The following is a 15,600-nucleotide window of genomic DNA, read 5'->3' on the forward strand; positions in this document are numbered from 1 at the left end:
AAGCTTTTGCTCTTTGGGGGAGGAAATGTCACAAGAAATTAGAGGAAACAGTTCCGTAACAGAATCACTTTGCACAGAACGGACTTTATGATGAGCACAGCATTTTCTGAGCCACCATTCAAAATTCTTAACCTGGAGTCCTTAAACTTGCAATTTTGGTGTTATTTTATAATTGCCCTTCAATATAATGGCTTTCCTTTCTTCTTTCTCTTTTCTGAGGCAATTGGGGTTAAGTGACTTGATCAGGGTCACAGCTAACAATTATTAACTGTCTAAATCTGGATTTGAACTCAGGCCCTCTTGACTCCGGCACCAATGTTCGATCCACTGTGCTAACTAGCTGCCTCTTGAATTCCTTTCTAATCTTTTATTTTTTGTCCTTTTCATTTCTTTTTAAAAACATCATTCTAAGAAGGGGTCGATAGGCTTTACCAGACTGCCCAGGTGATCCATGACACAAAAATGGTTAAGAAATTCGTACCTTAAAAGGGGAGGGGGGGGGGGAGGAAAAACCTCATCCCTAAGAAACCCAGATGAAAGGAATAATCTGTTGGTGATTCTTAGTATGGAGAATGGGAAGGGATAGAAATGAAATTTGGAACTGGCCCCTGGTTTTGAAGTTAGTTGGGAACGTAATTGAAAGCATTATTTAGGCATAAATAAAACCTTCTAATATGATGAGTTAAAACTGTCTGAAACATGAGGGTAAACCAGAAGAGACCATCCCTTCCAGGTCTGGGTTTTGAATAACAATCTAAGATTCAATTAAATGATTCAATTCAACAAATATTTATTAAGCAAGTGCTACATACAGAGGTAGGAATCAGCTATGCTAGGTGCTGGGAAGTATGTCTACTGTATTTGCAAACTCACTTTAAGGGACATTAAAATTTCTAACAATTTTTCAATATTAAATACTACTTTTCCCCACTAAAGACAAATTCTTTCATGCACAGTCATGTCATAAAATCCGAAACAAGGAATAATGTTTTTTATCATAAAGATTTCTGCTCTAGGGACAGATAGTTTTTGAGGAATATATAAAATATAGACTATAATACTAACAACTCACGTTTATGTTGAATTCTAAGATTTATAAAGTATGGTCTATAATAAATATTAGCATCTCATTTTAAAGACAATTAATTAAGCTTAGAACAATTGAGTAACTTGTTCATGGTCATTCATTCAAAGTTCTAACTCCAACCCAAATGCACTTTTCACCACATTATAGAATCTACCCAGTACAGTTCCTTGTCTTCATTTACCTTCCAGCCTACTAGGGATACATGATATGTGTGTGTGTGCATACACATACATACAAAAATCATTATAATATAATGCAATATAATAAGATACATTACAATACAAGGTGCTATGACATATGATACCATACAGTATAATACAATGATACACCATATAACATAATATCATATCATGTGGACTAAGAAAACTACAAAGTGTTCTATAAATTCTGAGGGGAAGATTTTTCTGGAGGAATTAGAAAGGCTTTGTAGGACTTAAAAAAATTTCATCCACATTCAATAATTTGCTAAATCTCATCAATTCTGCCTTTGTAATAATTTTCCTCTTCTTTCTAATTCTTACTGCTTTTGTCCTACTTTAGGCTTTTACCCAAAGGCTATTGTCCACCCTGACATTCCTTTCTCCTAATCTCTCTTCCCTCTAATCCATCCTTCAAATCAAGTCAATAAGCATTTATTAAGCATTTACTATGTACCAGGTGCTATGCTAAATGCTGAAGACAAAACAAAAGTCCCTGCCCTCAGAGGAACTTTCATTCTAATGTAGAAAACCACATAGAAAAGGGGACTGAAAACAGGTGGGTTTGGAGGCATTAGGTAATGTTCTAAAAATGAAGGGTGGCTGTACTGAGCCCTTCTTCAAAGTAAAGGTTCCTAGGAGAACTCACTCATGGAAGAAAAGGACTGCAGGGGATGAAGAAGCTGAATCATGATGGGGAAATCTAGACAATCATACCCTTTCACCTCATTGCTTGTCTCCTAAGAATATAAAGGTCAATGTAATTTGTCCCATTCAAAAATCCTTGCTGGATAAAATACTGTCCTGAAATTCAAGGTCCTCCATAATCTGGCGTAATCTTTCCAGTTTATTTCATAATATTCTCTCTCAAGTATTCAGTTTTTCAGCTAACCTTGAATGCAAGGCATTGCTTGTTCTTTTAAATTTCTGGGCGAAATTAGTTCTCTCTACTTTGCAGAGACAACATGGCACAGTAAATAAAATGTTGGATTTGGGATTCTGAGGGGAAGATTTTTACTGAAGGAATTAGAAAGGCTTTTGAATTGGACTTAAAAAATTTTATCCTTGTTCAACAATTTGCTAAATCCAGGTTTAAATCCCACCTAAAACATCATAACATTAGCCAACTTATTTAAGCCCTCTGGATCTTAACTGCTCCACAAATGAAAGGGTTGGACTAGATGGTCTTGGAAGTCTCTGAGCTCTGAAGCTATGAACTTTTTTTCAGATTATGATCTAGTGAAATTCTTTTCTTTCTTAAAGTCTCAATTAAATGGCACTGTGCCCCACTCCTCTATAAAACCCTCTTTGATTTCTTCATTTAAAAGTCAAATTCTCCTGTACAATAACCATATTCTCGAAATATATATATTTTGCAGAAATCTTACGTCTCTACTTGATTGCTAAGCATCTTCACAGTAGAATTATGTATATTAACTTTATATTTTCTCTAACTTCTTTTCAGGAAGACCTGAATTCAAATTTGGCTTTAAAACACTAGCTGTGTGACCCTGAACAAACCACTTAATACTATCTGCCTCAATTTCTTTATCTATAAAATAGTAATAAAGATAGTACTCACCTTCCAGAATTGTTGGAAGAATAAAATAAGATAATATTCATCAAAATGATTTGTAAAACTTAAAGGATCTTTCTAAATACTAGCTATTATTATTCAATTTAATTTAACAACCATTTATTGAATACCTACTATGTGAAAGGTGCTCTGCTGCCCTCTGGTGATTAATTCATGTAGCATCCAATAGAAACATTTTGCTTCATTTTCCATTTCTTTCCCTTTTCTTTTCACTTGCTTTGAGTGCATGTCCTTGCCTCTGCCCAATTTGCCTACATGATTCAGCTCAAATTCACCGTGAACTCTTTCCATTAATGATTAGTGCTCTAATCTCTGGGTGTCGTGTGGGTATACACACATAAAAAAATTATAAACAAAATAGAAAAATTATCCGTACAAGCTGGTAAGCTACAAACCTGTTTTATATAATTAGGCTGATAAAAAAAAAAAAAAATTAGATAGAAAAATAGGATATAATTTCAACCAGTTAATAACACACTACTAATAGCCAAAATGAATGTAGCATTTTAAGTTTAAAAAGCGATTTACAAGTATTCTTTAATTTTATGCTCACAGCAGCTTTGGGAGATAGGTGCTATTATTAACTATCCCCATTGTATAGTTGAGGATAACAAGACAAATGGGGTTAAGTCAGCTATCCAGGATTTTTCCAGGTTTGTACATTTAATAAATATCTGAAGTAAGATTCCAACTCAAGTCTTCCTGTTATTAAGTCCAATCCTACCCACTACACTAGGGAATTTTTGGGGAAATGTAATGAGGGTCTTGAGACATGTTGAGGGGAGAGAGGACAAGAGCTGAAATGTAAAAAAGGTTTATGATAGACTCAAAAGGAAGAAGTTAATGCTGATGTCACTCTTTCAGTAACTCTCACAGAAAGGTGCTTCCAAGAAAAAAAAAAAAAACAAACATTTTGACAGGAAAAAAATGTTTGAGATCACGGGGAATGCTTGCTTGGCATTCAAAGGACTTGGTTGTTGTCTTGGTTGAGCAATGTGCCGTTGGGCAAGTATACCCCCCAGCCCCTCTGCTTTTGCTATTGCCCTTGGCCACGGGCAGCTCCTCCCCAGTGAAAGCAGAGGTGAGCAGGACTGTCAGGTTGGGGCATAAAATGCTGAGATTGTGTGCATCCACAGGTAGATGGAGGGGCAGATCCCTGCAGGCAATGTGGCTGCAGGATAAACACTCCCCAAACTGTTGTTCTGGAAGGGGCACAGAATGGCCAGCATGCTCAGAGGGAGAAGCAGCAACAGTGGAAACCCAGGCAGAGGTGGTAGCTGCAGCTCTGCTGGCCGCCCTGAGTCTGGGGCAGGGGGCAGAACCCTAGGTGGTGAAGAGCATAGGACCATTGCTTCCACCTCCACCTCCAGGTGCCCACCTGGAAGGTATCCCTCCTCCCCTGGGTATTGGTACCTATCCTTTCTCTCCCCAAGGAAGCTTTGCTGATATAGGCGTAAGAGAGAGTATAAAAGTGAAGGTTCCTCTCAGAAAGTGAATTGGGTCAAGAAGCGAGGAACTGGGTTGGCTTGTTTCTCTGCAGCTAGAAGCCCCACTTGCTCCTTTGGGGAAGTGGATAGGGAAGATGGTCAGGCAGTGAAACTGGAAATGTACTCCCATGAGTGAAGGGCCCATGAGTGATTGGGCTTGCCATGCTCATACTCTTAGCCCTAAGAAAATCATCCCTTGTATCTTTTTAATGAAAAGATAAAACATTCTAGTGTTCATTTTGCGTGTCCATATAAGCAATCAAATGAGATTATTTAATTAGTTCCCTATATTCCCTTGACAAACTTCCCGTCTTAAGGATAAAGGTATATTTCGTTTGGGAATTCCTACTTTGGACTGGAGCCAGCATTTTTTAGTCACTAAGGCTTGCTCTTGCCAGTTTTGGCCAAAAGCTGACCCAAAAAAGTGTTTTTCTCTCTATCACAGCTCTCTCACAACTCTCCCTGCTCTGAACCCTCCCCAGCCCAGAATCTCCCCCCACCCCCTCTCATTCTGCCCCATTCCTGTCAATCCTTCCTCAAAAGGAAGATCATAAGTCATTAAATTGGCAAAGTTTTAGTTTTCTATTTCCTTCTACACTAATTTTACAGATGAAGAAACTGAGTCTTTAAATGATTTGCTTAGGGTCACATTTGAATTCAGAAATTTCAAATTTTTTCAGGTTTCACATTGGAATTCAGAAATTTCAGATTTCTAGACTTAGATCTCTATTCGCGGCTTCCCTTTCTTGCCCCGAGGTTTAAGAAGGAAGGCATCAAAGTAGGAACTTTTAGGAAAATAATCACCATTATCCTCCCTAAACTCCTACAAAGGACCCAACTAAGCATTTGAATAAAAATTTAAACTCATTTCCCCAGGACCATCCCACCCCACTGGCAGGAATTAGTCAGAATAAGTAATGAAATTCCTAAATTCCCTCAGGGAAGGATTTTGGAATCTGGAAACACTGGCCCCTCCTTTACTGGGCTTCCCAGCTCTAAGATTAGCTAACAATAGGGAAATTTTTTTCTTTGCATAAATGACCCTTCAGGTAGTTAGCTTAATCCCCAAGGGTTTACCTAAGAAAGTGGGGCACTTCTCCACTCGGGTGGTGCCAGTGGAGTGAATAGATGTGCCCTGCCCCAAGTATTTACCTCCTTTCATCCCCTCCCCTCATCACCACCTCCTGACTCCCACACATCTCCCACCATAAACCCAAGGCACACAAACACCCATCCCAACGAAATGCATTTATTAGGCACCTACCATGACTCAGGCACAACTGAGGATACTAAAAGAGAAGAAACGATCCTTACCCTCAGAAAATTTACAATCTAACTTGTGAGACAGTGCAAATAAATATAAAGTAAGCCATATACAAGATAAACAGGGAATAATTTAAAAAGAGAAAGCACTGGAATTTAAGGGGGCTAAGTTGGGATTTTAATTGGGACTTAAAAGAAGCCAGGGAGATGAGTTGTGCTAGAATTGCATGTGGCCCCTTCTCATGGGCACTGGTACTTGGATAGTGAGGTATCCCTCTTTTCCGGACATTGCTGCCTAGGTTGCAGTCAGTCTCCCTTTATCTCACTGCCTGAGAGAATTCAAAGGCACCCCTTTCTCTCCTCTCCTCCCCTCCCTTTGTCTCTCAACCCCCCTACATTTCAACCAATCTCCCCTCTTCCTCCTCGCCTACACGCACACTGGAGCCTGGCTGCCTGTCGATGCTCTCCGTTTTAGCACTGGCTCCTGACTTGCAAGGCACCCCTCCATCTGGCACTCGTGCCTGGCTTACAGAGGCACCTCCTCGGCAGCCACACAAGCACCTCCCATTACTGGTACAGGAACACCCCTCGAGTCCAAAATCGGAGAGGAGGAGATTAGGGATAAGGGATAGTTTGTATTACAGACAGATGAAGAAATATCATCCATAATCCTTTTGGCTGGAAAGAAATTTATGTGAAGAGGGGTTAGCATGTAACAGGCGTCTTCCCCCTTTTTGTACCTATATTTCCTTCTCTGTAAAATGAGGCTGGACCAGCAGACCTCTAAGATCCCGGCTATCTATAAAATTGTGCAATTCTCTGAAACCGTTATCTGGGATCCCAGCAAAAGAAGACAGGGGACATTGTGCAAAGCAGCTTCCTCAGCTGTCAACATTTTCCACTGGCTTTGGTCCCAGCTTCAGGGGCTAGAACAGCCTGTCTACCAACCTGATGGCTGTCTCCATTTCTTGTTTTCCTTGGCCATTGGCCTTCGGAAATGGATGGAGAAGGGCAGTTCCTCGTCAGCCCTGCTTTTACAAAATGCCATTCAGTTTCTCATTTGGGGGGTTAGCTAAAATTTCCAAAGAATGGTTCTCTCCTGCTGTAGTCTTTTTGTTCTCTTTAGAACAGAAAAGAAGTGGAAGGTCTTTTGACTTAACTTCTATCTTTCTCCCACCCCCTGTCCCCATATTCTTCCAATCATATCACTCAAAAAAATAGCTACCATTTGTATTATTTGTATTGCAAAACGCTCTATAAATATTATTTCATTTGATTCTCACAAAAAAAACAACAACATGGAAGTGGATGCTACTATTATCCTTTTTCTAAAGATGAGTAAATTCGGCAGATGAGGTAGATAGGCTAAGTGATTTGCCAAGGGTCACAAAGCTAGTGTTTGAGGTTGGATTTCGACTCAGGTCTTCTTGATTATAGATGTACTGTTCTCTCGAAATTCAACACCAGCTACAGTCAAGTGGAAAGTCCTGGGCAATAGGAGATGGGGAAGAGGGAGGAATTAAAGCTCATTTTTCTTTTTAGGGAAATTGTTTGAGCTTTCTAGTCCTTTAGTTCTGAGATCTATGAAAGAAAGGACCATTCCCAAAGAAGGGACTGGACCAAACAATCACTGAGGTCCATCTCAATTCTCAAATTCTATTTTCCCACTTTATTCTACCTATTTGTAGACATCATACATATTTTCCCACTTTATTCTACCTATTTGTAGACATCATACATATTGCCGTGATTTAACTTGAAGGCACTATTTGAACTCAGACTTGACTTAAGACTGAGGAGGAGGTCAGACACTTCTATGTTCTTATCGTAATTCTTGTCCTAATTTGGATTCGGATTCAGGGATTTATATGCTTTTAGCAACTTACCAACTACGCTTTTTCCTCTGCTCTGTGATAATAAAATGCTAACTTTGTAAAATTGCCACAATGAAGATATCCAAGACATGGAGGGAATCGTGGTTAATCAACAATCATAACTCTCCACCATAAATCCTGACTGTAGTGCCTATTTTGTGCTTTATAAAGATCATATCATGTGATCCTCAAAACAACCCTGGGAAGTAAGGGTTATTATTATTTCCATTTTAACGATGAGAAAACTGAGAAAGGCAAAGGGTAGAATGGATTTTGGGAAGGATTTGAATTCATGTCTTAATTCCATGCTCCACTGTGCTTCCTAAACACCCCTTGACAAATTTCACCACTTCCTGGATCTCGAAACAAAATTTAAAAAGGAGAACGGTGGGAATCAGGAGAGGTGGATTTTAGTTGTCACACTGGGAAGGTCCTTCAATTTCTTTTAAGATATAGTTTCCTCAATATTTTTTATAACTTCACACATGGTTTCTTAATTGTGGGTGGGGATAAGAAAGAGAACCTAGAACTCAAAAATTTAAAAAGCAAATGTAAAAAAAAAATTGTTTTAAATGTAATTGTGGAAAATATTAAATAAATAAAATAAAATATTAAAAAAGAAAACAAACAAACAAAAAAGACAGTTTTCTTATCTGTTAAAAAAAAAAGGGGGAGTTGTCTGAGGTAATTTCTAAAGGTACAATAATAGATGGAGCATTGAGCCTGGAGCCAGGAAGACATACATACTGCCTCAGACACTCACCAGTTTTGTGATCATGGTCAAATCATGTACCTATTCTGTTTCAATTTTCTCATCTGTAAAGTGGGAATAGTAATAGCAGTTCTTTCCCAGGGTTGTTGTATGAATGAAATATGATCATATTATGGAAAGAACTGTATAGACTATAAAGGATTATAACTAAGATTGATTTATATAGCTTCTATAATCTAAGCTTATTATTAAATCTTTTAAAGCTCTAAAAAACTATAAACTATGAACTTTATTAAATATTTATTGAATACCTACTGTGTTTCCAGTGTTTTAAGGAAATGTTAGAGTATTAAGAGGCCCTGCTCCCAGTGAACTTTTCTTTGGGAAAAGACTGGCAAATGAGGAAGGGAAATTGATTTATAATTTCCTTTCTCTGTTTTGACCCTACCTGATTTAGGTATTTTTCATAAAAGCAATTCTTGTTTATTAATTCAATAGTTTTCTTACTTTCAATTTTATTAATTTCAGAATTTCAAATTTGGTATTTAGTTGGGGATTTTAAAGTTATTGTGGCCACTTTTTTTGTGGTAGGCATGATGCAAAAATCTTAATAAAATATTAGCAAAGAGATTACAGAAAATCATTCCCAGGATAATACACCATGATTAAGTAGGATTTATGCCAGGAATGCAGGGCTGGTTTAATATTAGGAAAACTATTAGCATAATTGACTATATCGATAACCAAATTAACAAAAATCATATGATTATTTCAATTGATAGAGAAAAAAGCATTTGACAAAATCCAACATCCATTCCTATTAAAAATACAAAAAATATAGGAGTAAATGGAATTTTCCTAAAATGATTTATTTAAAACCATCAGCAAATAACATATGTAATTATTCTTTTTTAATTTTTTATTATATATATTTTTAAATAATATTATCCCTTGTATTCATTTTTCCAAATTATCCCCCCCTCCCTCTACTCCCTCCCCCCATGACAGGCAATCCCATACATTTTTATGTAATTATTCTTAATAAGATCAGGGGTGAAACAAGTTTGCTTATTATCACCATTACTGTTCAATATTGTGTTAGAAATGCTAGTTTTGGCAATAAGAAAAGATTAAGAGATTAAAGGAATTAGACTAGATAATGAGGAAACCAAAATATCACTCTTTGCAGATGTTATAAAGGCATACTTAGAACGTCCTAGAGAATCAACTAAAAAAACTATTAGAAACAATTCACAACTTTAGCAAAGCTGCAGAATACAAAATAAACCCACATAAATCATCAGCATTTTTATATATTACCAATGAAGTCCAGCAGCAAGAGATACAAAGAGAAATTCCATTCAAAATAACTGTCAATAGCATAAAATATTTGGGACTCTCTCTGCTAAGGGAAATTCAGGAACTACAAAACACTTTCTACACAAATAAAATAATATCTAATCAGTTGGAAAAATATCAAGTGCTCATGGGTAGGCCAAGAGAATATAACAAAAATGACAATGCTTCCTCAATTAATCTACTTATTTAGTGCCATAGCAATCAAACTTCCAAGAAATTATTTTACAGATCTAGAAAAATTAACAACAAAATTCATCTGGAAGAACAGAAAGTGAAGAATTTCAAGGGAATTAATGAAAAAAAAAATGCCAATGAAGGTGGTCTAGCTGTACCTAATCTAAAACTATATTATAAAGCAGCGGTCATTAGAACCATTTGATACTGGCTAAGAAATAGAGTAGTTGATCAGTGTAATAGATTAGATTCACAGGACAAAATAGTCAATGACTATAGCAATCTAGTGTCTGACAAACCCAAAGACCCCAACTTTTAGGATAAGAACTCCCTATTTGACAAAATCAAAACATTTTTTAACCTGAATCTCATCAGATGGCAGTGTGAGGATGTAGTCCTATATATAAAACTTCTTTAAGCCTGTCTACCATGACCATCCTCTGAAAACCAAAGGCTGAGCCCAGTTGGCCAGCCCCACAGCACCGTAAATTCCAATTACCCTCATTTTTAGCCTTTTAGACTCCAAAAATACTGGGAGCGGAGCCAGCACTTAACAAGAACTTCTCTGAGGAGTGACAAAGCACCCCAGGTCATGCAGCTGTGTTCTTTCCCTCATTTCCTCTCTTTCCCAACTGAAGAGTTTGGCTCCAGGCTGAGCTGGAAGGAGGCAGCCAACGCTTGCCCTATGTTAGACTCCTCTATTTGCTCAAAAGATGGGTGGTCTCCTATTTCACCTTCAACACTCATTACTCAGTCTCTGTTGCACATAGCTATGACTATGTCTGATGTTACACAAATGCTTGAAGTTTAAAGTTAAACTCTGGCAAATGTTGAGAACTGACCATAGTTATGTGAAATGAGTACCATGAAGAATACACAGATATTCCCAGCCTAGTTCTTGTTAATTGAATTGCATAGGGTTCTGTTCATATAACTTGTTATTGAGTTATTTCAGTCATGTCCAATTCTTTGATGGGGTGAATAGACCCCAGGAAAAGGCCATGTCCCTAGTAGCAACCCTTGTCTAGGTGGACCCCAGGATGGATACTGACAAGATGATCTTGTCCCTAAGTGAACCCCTGTTAAATTTTTTTGTATTGACAAGATTATCTTGTACAAATAGAGTTATCTTGAACCAACCATTTGAACCATTACTGTATATAATCCAGAAACCAAGGAATGTATAAACATTCCTTAATGACCAGTTGACTTTTTGAGGCAAGCAATTAGCATAGTTAGCATCCCTGGTTTTAATGTTTTCCTTAAAAAAAAAATAAATTATTATTCTCCTTGTAAATTGCAAGTTCTGATAAGTAATTTAGTCTATCTTATGGAGTCTTTTTTTATTAGACTTTTTAATTAATTTTTTTATTAATAGTTTTTTATTTACAAGATATATGCATAGGTAATTTTTCAGCATTGACAATTGCAAAATCTTTTTTTCCAACTTTTCCCCTCCTTCCCTCGACCCTCTCCCCCAGATGGCGGGTTGACCGATACATGTTAAATATGTTAAAGTTGTCTTATGGAGTCTTAATAAAGTTTTTTCCCCTTAACTTGGAAATGATCTGAGTCAGGAATTCTTCTGGATGTCTCCCCACCTTCATGACTTATTGTACATAGCTCCATTTGGAGTTTTCTTGGCAAAGATAATAAAGTAGTTTGCAATTTTTTCTCCAACTTATTTTATAGATGAAGAAACTGAGGCAAACAGTTAAAGGACTTGCCCAAAATCACGTGTCTGAAGTCTTATTTGAATTCAGATCTTCTGACTCCGTGTCCAGCATTCTTATTTATCCACTGTTCCCCATATGTGATTATATAAAACTCAGAAATAAAGGTTCCTAGACTGAAAAGATGAAACTTCTCATTGGCTTCCAAAGCAGAGGAAATGATGATAGTGATTAAGCAACTAAGCCCTCTGCCTCTTTCTTTTCTAGCTTCAAATATTATAATTAGTAGTGTGAGTTCTCCTTATCTATTCTATTTCCTTTCCTGAGTAGGTGATCTTGTCAATTAAAAAAGTTCAAAGAGCATCTACTAGTTTTTTTTTTTTAATTAAAGCTTTTTATTTTTAAAACATATGCATGAATAAGTTTTCAACATTAACTCTTGCAAAACCTTGTGTTCCAATTTTTCCTCTTTCCTCCACTTCCTCCCCTAGATGGCTAGTAATTCAATATATGTTAAATCCAATATATACATAAATATTTATACAATTATCTTGCTGCACAAGAAAAATAAAATCAAAAAGAAAAAAATGAGAAAGAAAATTAAATGCAAGCAAACAACATCAAAAAGAGTGAAAATGCTATGTTGTGGTCCACACTAAATTGCTACAATCCACTTTCTGGGTGTTGATGGCTCTTTTCTTTCTTTCTTTCTTTTCTTTTCTTTTCTTTTCTTTTCTTTTCTTTTCTTTTCTTTTCTTTTCTTTTCTTTTCTTTTCTTTTCTTTTCTTTTCTTTTCTTTTTTCTTCTTCTTTTTTTTTAATAGTTTTTATTTACCAGATATATGTATGGGGTAATTTTACAACATTGACAATTGACAAACCTTTTGTTCTATTGATGACTTTCTTTATCCCAAGATTTTAAAAACTTATGAGCACCTTGGCATCGGTGTCTATGGGATGTAGTTGTAGCAGATGCAGGAGCAGTTGATTTAGGAATTATCTAAGCCTGAGTTCAGAGGAAATTTGCTTTGGAGTGAAGTTCAGAGCAGAGATTCTACATGAGCTGGGAAAAAAAATAGTCACATCTATTGAAGATCCAGAAGATGCCGAGTGAAATGAGCAGAACCAGGAGATCATTATACACTTCAACAATACTGTATGAAGATATATTCTGACTGAAGTGGATATCTTCAACATAGAGAAGAGCTAATCCAGTTCCAATTGATCAATGATGGACAGAATCAGCTACACCCAGAGAAGGAACACTGGGAAGTGAGGGTAAACTGTTAGCACTACTGTCTATCTACCCAGGTTACTTTTACCTTTGGAATCCAATTCTTAGCATGCAACAAGAAATTTGGTTTTACACACATATATTGATTGTATCTAGAATATGGTAACACATTTAACATGTATGGGATTGCCTGTCATCTACGGGATGGAGTAGAGAGAGGGAGGGGAAAATTTGGAAAAGAAGCGAATACAAGGGATAATGTTGTAAAAAAAAAAAAAATTACCCATGCATTTGTACTGTCAAAAAATTATAATTATAAAATTAATTTAAAAAATAAAAAAAAAAGAAGATCCAGAAGAAAAACATTTGCTACCGAAGTCTTTGGCATTGTCAAATGATTTAACATCAGAAACAGATATGATTTTATCAGTAAAAAAGACATTACCAAGGGCATCATCATCCATTTTGTTAATGCACCCTAAGGACCAGCGGACCTTCACATCTCATTTAGTATCTGAACCCTTCCATTCGTGTTTTCTCCTCTAGTAGAACATGAGATCCTCAAGAGCAGTGATTGTTTTATTTTTCTGTTTGTAGCCTAGCATTGAGCATAATGCTTTAAATATAGAAAGCATTTAATACATGCTTTATTCATTCATCAGTCACTCCCCATAAGTTTCCTGTGTTCATGACTAACATTTCTTTTTTTTTTAAATTCTTTTATAATGTATATTATTAATGCTTTTGGTCATTTTATCCCAGTGATTTTCCTAGGTTGAGCCATTCCTTGTGACGAAGAATCATAATTAAGCAAATAATCTGGAACAAAAAGATCACATTTGGCAATTTGGTTAATCTTTTATACTAGTAGTCTCTTGCCCTCCCCCAACATGTTTCAGGATTCCTTCTCTGGGACTCTTTTTGGTTTCTTTGAGCAGAATTCAATTTTTTTTCTTTCTTTTATTTAGTTTAAAAATATATATATTTAGTTTAAAAATTTTTTATTAAAGATTTTTATTTACAAAACATATGCATGGGTAATTTTTCAACACTGACCCTTACAAAGCTTTGTGTTTCAAATTATCCCCTCCTTCCCCCCACCCCCTCCCCTAGCTGGGAAGTAGTCCCATACATGTTAAATATGTTAAAGTATATGTTAAATCCAATATATGTATATATATATATTTATGCACTTATCTTTCTGCACAAAAAAATGGATCAAGATGATAAAATAAAACTGGGAAAGAAAATAAAATGCAAGCAAATATCAACAGAAAGAGTGAGAATTCTATGCTGTGGTCCACACTCAGTTCCCACGGTTCTCTCCCTGGGTGCAGATGGCTCTCTTCATCACTGAACAAGTGGAACTGGTTTGAATCATCTCATTGTTGGAGAGAGCCACGTCCATCAGGAATTCAACTTTTTTCAAGTGACCTTTTCCCTGACACTGACATAATTCTGTATTCTGTTCTCCCAGCCAGTCTTTAGACAGGGTGAAATATCTTTTCTGGCCACTAGAGAGAAGTAGAGACTGAAAAGCTGACATTCGTCTCCATAGTGGCTTCCCAGCAAGTCCCTTTTTCTTTGGAGAAACATCCTCTACCATTTGTGTCAAATACTGCTTCCTTGGGTCCAGTCTATGAGATCAAAAGGGGACTTAAGTCCCAAATTCTTCTTAACAGAGCTCACTTTTAGCTTTTTTTCAGTATGTACGCATTGATTCAAACACATGTCAATTGCTGCAGTTTTAATGTAAAAATCTAGTTCTTTTATATATCCTAAAATAGATATTGCTATTTATTTCTTCCTTTTATGTCCTCAATTTTCTGTACAGGGAACTACCCATACCCAAAGAGAATAGAAATCTAGCAAGATTATCCCTTAAACAAAGATTGCAGCTAGAGGAGAAAGAGGAAGGAACTTGGTCCCAGCTAGTTACTATACAAAAAATAGAAAAAATCTGAGGGCAGACCACAAAAGCAATGACTGTATTATCAAGGTATTAACATCCATTACTAAATATAAACACTTTACTGGATTAGAAAAGGCAATTTTCATGACTCAGAGTTGAGCCTCTGTAGCATGGAAGACTTTAAATTGCTAAGCACTAGAAATAGTTGGTTGTCAGGAAGTTCAAGTCCAGGCTATGATCCCTTTGTGCTTTGAGGGCTGAGTGAAGAAGGAGGGAATCTCTGTCTTTCCCATTGATTATGTCAGTAACAGTAGAAATATTGACCCATAATACAAATGTCAGATGCAAAATGTGTCTCCGATCCCCCAATTATCCATTTTAAACACTATCTGTGAACTATTCTCCCTATGTGCATTTATTAAGCACTTACACTGTGCTCTTTGAGGATGAAAAAAAGAGTCAAAAGATAATTCTGTCTTTAAAGCTTACACTCTAATGAAGAAATTTGCAGCCCAATGATACTTGCACTTGAACTCACATCTGAGCTGTGTCTTCAGAAGTTGGCTGCTTCTCAGGTTCTAAATGCAATCTGAGGCTCCAGACTTCTATTGCTACAGATGAGGAGCCCCCTCCTGTGTTGTCCCAATATGACAATTAATTAAGTCATTTATTAAGATAGTATAATGAGAATAGAAGCTACAAGATAGTTCCCCCACCTGTAAATCTAGGGTACACTGTCCCTCAAATACAAGCAATATTTAAGAGTAGGCTCACACACATAGCGAATTCTTGTGGTCAACTAAAACAAGTCATAGCTCTTGTAAGGAAGGTCCTTTATAACCTGTCCTTTCTCTTTTTGTGGAGTCATCATAAAACTTCTCTTTGAACTCACTCCTGGTCCCCTCTGAATCTTCCCAGGAATCTCATAGGAATTTCAAAAGGCAGAGAAAACAAAACAAAATTGCTATGAGTTATAGATGATTCCCATAAAGTTCATCTTCATTTATCAGATAAGTAAATCAGACTAGATGA

Source organism: Sminthopsis crassicaudata, chromosome 2 (assembly GCF_048593235.1).
Source record: "Sminthopsis crassicaudata isolate SCR6 chromosome 2, ASM4859323v1, whole genome shotgun sequence".
NCBI lineage: Eukaryota > Metazoa > Chordata > Mammalia > Dasyuromorphia > Dasyuridae > Sminthopsis > Sminthopsis crassicaudata.